Here is an 8,292-nt window from a genome sequence, read left to right as displayed (position 1 = left end):
GATAAAAGGAAAAGTAACATATTCAGTTGTACTGGAGGGGCATAAGTGGATTAGTACATTTCCAAAAGTGAGCACATATCTCCCTTCACAACATTAGGATGAGTTGGAATCCTTATTTTCTCATTTTTAAAGTAGTTGTAGAAAGGAGTTGCCATATAGAAGAGGGGTTTATAAATACAATGTATCTTGGTCAGTGTCCCCTTTTCAAAATTCTCACCACTCCTCCCTCCCCACCTCTTCCCTCACTCTTAATTTTGTATGTTATACATTGGATTCTCATCTGCATTTTCTTCCTCTTCTCCATTCCTCTATGGCTTTTCCCCTGACTCCACCCCACCCCTTTTGAGTACCTGCTTCCTGGAGAGGCCTTATTTTCCTCCCAGAGAGTTTCTGGGACTTTGTCATCTCCCTTTCACTAGCCATGGCCCCTCCACATCACAGAGGTGTCATGTCATATTTTGGCTTTCCCCTGGTAGCTCTGATATTGGATCATATTTTTTAATTGGTTCTAGTTTATCATAAGTACCTCATTTATCTAGTCAACCTTCTCTAGCCTGTTAATAAACTAAAAAGAGATAATGTACTTTGTTGTAACTAGAAAGTGTCTGTAACTAGAAATTTATTGTAACTAGAAAGTATCTATAAATCTACAAGTAAATACAAAACAAATTAAAGACAAAATAGCACACTTGAAGGACTTTAAACATTCAGACAGTGAGATCAAAGGAGATTTTTTTTTTTTTTTGTCGGTTGTGGGGCTTGAACTCTAGGCCTGGGCGCTGTCCCTGAGCTCTTCAGCTCAAGGCTAGTGCTCTACCAGTTAGCCACAGCGCCACTTCAGGCCTTTTCTGTTTATGTGGTGCTGAGGAATCAAACCCAGGGCCTCATGCATTCAAGGCAAGCACTCTACCACTGAGCTACCTTCCCAGCCCCATGGAGGATATTTTAAGAGAGAATCACAAAAGTTCAATAGCTATGGGCACATGATCATATAAAATGTTTATTGAGATGAACTCCAAGAAATGGAAACAAGAGGTTTTACGTTAATTTGCTTCTTTCCTTCTTTGTCACTGTTTTTTTTTTTTTCATTTCTGTACCTATTTTCTTGTATGTAATTACGTTTATATATTTTGGGGAGCCTAAGGGGTAGCACAGAAATGGTTGGACAAAGGATGAACAAATGCAGCAGTGATACTCTCTTAGACACTATGTTGAAAATGAACTATATAACTTGTAGGTGAGAGGGATTAGGAGGGAAAAACTAGGAGAGAACAAGGGCAGAGGTGACACTGTTCAAAAGGAAATGTACTCATTTACCTGGCTTTTGTAATGTAATCCCTTTTGTAATGTAATCACCTTTACAATAACAATAAAATATAAAATATAAAATAAAAATTAAAACTAGAAGAAAAAAAGTGAGGCCATGATATATACAGCACAGTCATGAAAGTTCTCTTCTCCAGAGGTATCTATGACATCCAGATCCCAGGACCACACAAATGTTGAAAGAACATCTAACTTTCCAATATATTATTGCATAAAGACCTTGAACTCAACATTAATGAGGACTCTTTAGTCCAAGAGAATTAACTAGTTAAGAGTGAAGCAAAACTCAGAATGACCACGATGTATATACACCAAATAGCCAACAGATCCTAATGTGGCACTCACAATTCAGGTCCATCTTCAATATTTGTAGCCATTGTTGCCTCTTACTTTGAAGAAACAGCTGGAAGACACACACACACACACACACACACACACACACACACACACACACTCACAGTGTACTGCTGAATACTTAATACTTAATAAGAAGCCAGGTACCAGTGGCTCACACCAATCTTGGCCACTCAGGAAATCTGAGGATTGTGGTTTGAAGACAGCCCCAGGCAGGAAAGTCCCCATGAGACTCTTATCTTCAATTAACCACTCAAAACCTGGAAGTGGAGCTGTGGTTCAAAGTTTCAGAGCATTAGCCTTGAACAAAAGAGCTCAGGGACAGTGCTCAGACCCTGAGTTCAAGCCCCATGATGAACAAAAAGCAAAAAAAAAGAAGGAAAGAAAGAAGGAAGGAAGGAAGGAAGAAAGAGAAAGCAAGCAAGCAAGAAAATAAGTAAGAAAGCAAGAAAGAAAAAATAAATCATCTGGGGAATAAAGTTGTAAAAATTACAAAACAAACCCATCCAGAAATTCCTGAATACACAAACCATCCTCCTTCACTGTCCCCACAATCTAAATCAATTTCAAATGTACAGAAAAATGACCATTTTCTTAACACGGCCCATAAACATATGTACAGATTTCTCCCATATTTGCCATAATACATTTACAAATCTGAAATCTGTAAAGAAAAAGTAAAATGGTAAAATGTCAAAAACACTAATCACAAATGTCTAACCCCAAATGCAATTGCATCTTACATTTTATAAATACACTCAAGCATCATGCTACAAATATTATCCTAAATTCCTTTATTCAGTATATCACATATGCAAATGCATTGATTACATTCTCACACTCAAATTACAATCTAACTCCAAAACATTAACGTATACAATTTTCTATGTTTCAGAACACATAAAGAACATGACCCTTGTCTTTTGAATTCTCAGTCCCCAGATAGCCAAAAACACTACATTTTATAATAATTACATTGCAATTTACATACTCTCCAAAATAAACACACTTTCACATGATCAAAAGTGCTCAATGACTTCCTCCTAAGTTATCACTAACACCCATTTGAATACATAACTTTTGCTGAATAGATGAGTAGTATACAATGGAATAAAATATACAATTTTCTTCAATGTCGATTCCTTTTAGTCAACTAATTATAAAGTTTTGATTTTCACCAGACTCTTGCATCCAGAAGAAATCATTCATGATACGACATCAGTCTGAACAAAACCTTATTATGAAATTCTGTATAGGCATTGAGAGCACAGATGAATATAGACAGAATATGGATGCTGACATTTTTTCTTACAACCACAAGGGTCCTAAGTGAAACAAGAAAGTCTGTCAGAACTTCCATCACTTTGCAATGACAGTAACTACTTTTTAGCCCACCAGAAACATACTTTTCAAACACATGAGAAGTTTCCCTCAACCTTCTGCATTCTTGAAGGAGTGAGGGTTATCTGAAGGGCCAGGCTTGTAGGTTCACAGCACATTTATTAGCCTCCACTCCCCACCTGAAGGCCAAAGACCCCACAGAAGAATGAGGGGCGCCCTGGGCTGTGGCCCTCCCCCAATCCCAACAAAACACAGTGCTAGGTCCCGGCCGGGCTCCGGAGAGCGCCGAGTCCCACAGGGTACTGTTGCCCTTCCCAGACACAGAGATGCTTAAGACCAAGGACTGAATCCTGGAGCAGTGCCCGGCCATGCTAAGGTAGAATCAGTGCTGAGTTTCCATTACCTTTGTTTTCATTCAACTAACTCTGGACATCATGGAATCCATGACGGTTGAGACCATGTCCTCCAAGCTCGCGCCTGCGCATCCACGCTCCTGCTTGGACGTCAACTGTCACGCCAGCACTGCACATCCATGCTCAGGCCCATGTGCCCACGCTCATGACAACCCAGTACCCTTGCACCCACGCAATTATGCACATATGCTGGCCATGACACGTGGGGCCAGAGCGCACACTCTAGGCCACGCCCCCTCACAGAAACCTGATGTTTATCCCTTCTAAACCACTATCACTATGACTCCACCACTCATGATTTGCAAAGTTACCAACCTGCTACCCATGTAATTACACACCACCCATCTACAAGTCCCATTAAAGAATCCTTTTGGCACAGAATTTCAAACCTGGAGAGTACTCTAAGATGTGATTTGTCCTGACTCTATTCCCAGAGCTCTTCCTACTACATTTACCCTACTATATACATGTATTTCACACAAAGATTCCCCCAATAAATTTCAATGCACAAACATTTGCTTTCAATGTTTTTATCTACTTTTAGTTGACTTTACAAGTAGTATGAGTACCCTTTTAATCTCTCTCTGTTCCTCTGTCCCTGTCTCTGTCTCTGTGCGTGTGACATATTGCAAAATTTCAGTTGAAAACTTAAAAGAACAGAATAAACTATGCAAATAGTTGATAGCTGATAATAATACTTTCAAAACCATCACTTACTGTTCTTGGACCTTGCAGGAGTCCTATAATCTCTCATTCCACATGGTAGCAGGAAGATCCTCCCAGCTATCACTGCCAAGACCTTACCACTGCACAGCTCTAAGAACAAGAAGTAGCATCTTGCTATACCTCTCTCTCCTCTAAGAAGGTGAAGGAGCATCTGGTCTCTGAAGGCACTGATACTTCATGGGTGTGTTTCCACTGGTGTTTCCTTCTTAGCTGTCAATAATGCCTGAGGCTTTTCTGCAAGAATGGTCACCGAAAAGGTTTGAAAGAACTGCTACTCCTTTGCATGGTATGTCTTCACAAGTTATAATTGGACTAAATTGATTATATATGCATATCTATAGCAGCCCAAATGAAATAAAAATATTACTGTACAAGGGAGCTACCAGAAAGAGCAAAACGTTAGGTGCGTGTAAGAAAGCAGTACTTCCATGTGACAGAAGACCAAAGCCTACAAGTTTGCAGATAGGCAATTGCTTTGTGTGCTACCTTGCTTCACTGTGCCCAAACACCACGCAGAAATTTTATAGAAATATTCATTAGTTCATGAATAAATACTGGTGGGAGAAAACAGAATTTTCCAGGAAAGTTCTTGGGATATGAGACCACATAAGTGTAGCAAGCAGAGAGAAGACTCCTCAGATATAGGCATTAGATACTCTGCATGGCCTTGTTACATTTCATGCAGCAATCCCTTTGGGTCAAAATATCTTAGCAAAGGGCTACAAGCTTATCTGCCAATAATAGTGTGTTCCAGAGAAAGTTCACAAAATGGAAGAGGCCTTCAAAACTTCCCTTGCCTTCCCACTAGTAGGGTACCTGGTAGGGAGCAAAGACCATCACTCGGCAATTTGCACTATTCTACATACATATCCTACGCCTTTGTTCGATTTTCTAACAATGTCTTCTTGTTACAATACAAACTAGTAGTGCTTTCTTCCTGTGTCTTGGACTTGAAAACTGGCAAGGAGGCATATTATGCAAATGAAAATACATATTTTCTTTCTTTTCTGTGAAGTTCCAAATCTTTTTTATCCCTATTAATTATACAGTAATTAATAAATTTCTTACTGAAAGAAATGTAATTTTCTTTAAAGAGGGATTAAAACAATTACTATGCAGCTAGATTCACAATCAGTCCTTAATTTATTGGATGGTGTATCTCAATAAACCCAACATAGATACAAATTCAAAATTAAAATTTATATTTACTTTCTCCTAGTTTAGCCTACTTGACTTCTCAGATTCTGAAGTTATTAACATAAAGTTGGAAAAAATCATTTTATCATTACATATTTCATCCACACGAACACATGGGAATTGTACAGGCATGAAGAGAGCAAAGTCCAAACGTATTTAGCAAAAGATGTACAACATACTTCAGGGAAAACCATCAGCTATGTTTCCTGATGGTCATGTGGCTATGAAAGCTACAGTTAGCAATCCTAGACCAGAATCAGGATGGAAGATGAGAGTATCAGTAGTGTGCGGAAAGATGAAAATACAAAGTTTGACATTTGATTTTAAGTGAACTTGTGATGTTTTGGCCTCTCAGATTACATCGGACAACTACCACTATCCTGGGGGAGCAAGGATTGGAGATCTGTGGGTGGAAGCCAGAATTTTCACAAAATGCACAGCAATTCATGGATAGAGCATTTCTATTTTGTGCATAAGAAGATGACAAACCCTAATTACCTTGCCATTAGAGCAAAGGGGAGTTTTCTCCCCTAGTCCTCACATACTTCTCTGTTGCTACATAGTCCAGAGACCATGATGGATACCTCACAGCTTCTGTCATCGCATTATTGAGCATAATGTGTGTGTCTACAGCCAACGCATACACATTATGTATATACAGTAAACCCATTATACATGCACATAATGTGTATATGCAAATACATACAAAACAAAGCTTAAAGACAGAGCTTATGAAACCAATGAATTAGTTCAAGAACCTCCAGTGTCAAAGGAAACAGTGTGGGAACTAAGAAAATAAACCAGGGTTATGGATGAAGAGGTAGAAGAAGAAAAGCAAACCATTGGCCTCTGCATGTGAGAGCGAATATTAAAGTTGCCTGGGCACCCACCAGTCATCTTGCCTCTGTATTATTATTTAAAGGGAACTGAGGTTCTGGCCCTCCTGCCACAGCCCTTAATGGAATGTCTGTCAACCCCCACCCAGCCTTCCTGGGTCTCTGCCCCTCCCCCACTGTAGAATGCCTTGACCCCCACATTCTACTGCTATTTACATTTAAACTTTCCCCAGTTGTAGTTGGACCCTGAGAAGCACTGCAGCCACGTTGCTCTCTGGGTTCTCCACTTGACTTTCCTGCCTTCGAAAGCTGCCAGACAGCTGTGGGCGATGTCCAACCCTGTGGGGATGGCTTCAGATGGAGGTAAGCCTGAAGGGCAGGGCCAGAACCTCTAACCCCCAGCTATCCCTGAAAGGTTTTTGGAGTTTCAGTTTGCCGCCACGCTCCCACCTTGAGTTAACGAATTGAGCTGTAGCTTACCAGCATAGCACTGAACTTTCCCAAAATCATCTAGATGACTCAGGAAAGTATGACAATTTGATGATGGCTCCTGAGAGGGTCATCAGAATGACCCTCTAGAAATATGGTCTCTTAGACAAGGCTGTAGATCATTCCATTGGTCATAGTCCAGATCCCCTGGTCTCTGCCTGGGAATCCACAGATTTCAATTCAGGAAGCTCATGCCATTCATTACAAAGGGTCAAGGCAGCCTGGACACTTCAACTGACTGAGGACTTGGGCTGCCCTCACTTGTCAAGTGAAATCCCTTTGGTGCAAACAGGCCTTCAGATTTTCTGTCTTGTCTACTGGATGCACTTCATTTCACTGAGGACATGGAGACTGGGCCCATCTCGCTTGTATTTCATGAACAGGGAACTGGTGTGGACTGCTGCTAGCTTTCATTTAATAGATTCTAAGATTCTCTTTTTCAAAAAGAGGAATGATAGAATCACTGAATGAGGAGGATGTTCTGCTGCTACTCTTTTTATTCAAAGTACAACAGGTGTCCTGGTTATAAGGTGTAGGATTTGGGCAACTAGTTCTTAACAGAGCCTCTATGAGGTCCTTCAGAACATGGTAATCTCTAGACTACTGTTCCCAACTTTGTACCTATCTCACACCTGGATCTCTGTGACTCAATCCTTAATACTGCTGGGAATGAAATTAAAAGAGTCACAGATTTCTGAAGTGAAAAAGTGACTATGAAAATCTCTAGAAATTTTCCCTATTGACCCACTACTGACCATGCCCCTAACCATTCTGGTCCTCTGCAGCCATGACTGGCTGTGCAAGAACTACTTATGAGCCACACCAATGGATCTGTGAAGAAAGGGACAAGAAATCATATAGGAAAGGTCTGCTGAGACTCTGCCTCCATTACTGTTTATCCAGAGGGGTGCCAGGTGGAAGACCCATAGGCTGGGTGGGCTATCTCAGATGCTTGCTTAGAGAGAGATTTCATTTGGTGCTTTTGTTTCTGGTGCTAGGTTAGAGAAGAAAAGGAAGGCTGAGGAGCTAAAGGGGTTTCTTTTTTTCTTTTTTTTTTTTTTTGTCGATCATGGGGCTTGTACTCTGGGCCTACGTGCTATCCCTCAGCTCTTCAGCTCAAGGCTAGCACTCTACCATTTGAGCTACAGCACCAATTCTGGTTTTCTGGTGGTTTATCGAAGATGAGAGTCTTACAGACTTTCCTGCCTGGACTGGTTTGAACCATGATCCTCAGATCTCAGCCTCCTGAGTAGCTAGGATTACAAACATGAGCCACCGGCACCTAGTGTAAAGGGATAGCTTTGAATCTGAACCTCCACAGAGAAGATTGGGGGACAGCAATGCTCATGGACTGGGTCTCCTGAAAAACAGCAAGCATGCTGAGTGGCTCGTGTTGCCAAACAGGGGCAAATTAACCCCTTTCTAGGGAACGGCCTTCAGGGACATGGGCTGTCTGCCCAGGATGCCTGAAGGAGACCCACAGAAGCAGAAGAAGCTGAGGGGTTAATCTCAGCACACACAGGTGCAGGAGTGTTGTAGAACAGGAGCAAGTCCTCCGCAGGATTAATCCTCAAAGAGAGACACACCATGGCATTCACTTGGGGACATCT

Source organism: Dipodomys merriami, unplaced genomic scaffold (assembly GCF_024711535.1).
Source record: "Dipodomys merriami isolate MVZ:Mamm:240054 unplaced genomic scaffold, mDipMer1.0.p SCAF_22, whole genome shotgun sequence".
Classification (NCBI taxonomy): Eukaryota; Metazoa; Chordata; class Mammalia; order Rodentia; family Heteromyidae; genus Dipodomys; species Dipodomys merriami.
Note: the sequence above shows the minus strand (reverse complement) of the source record.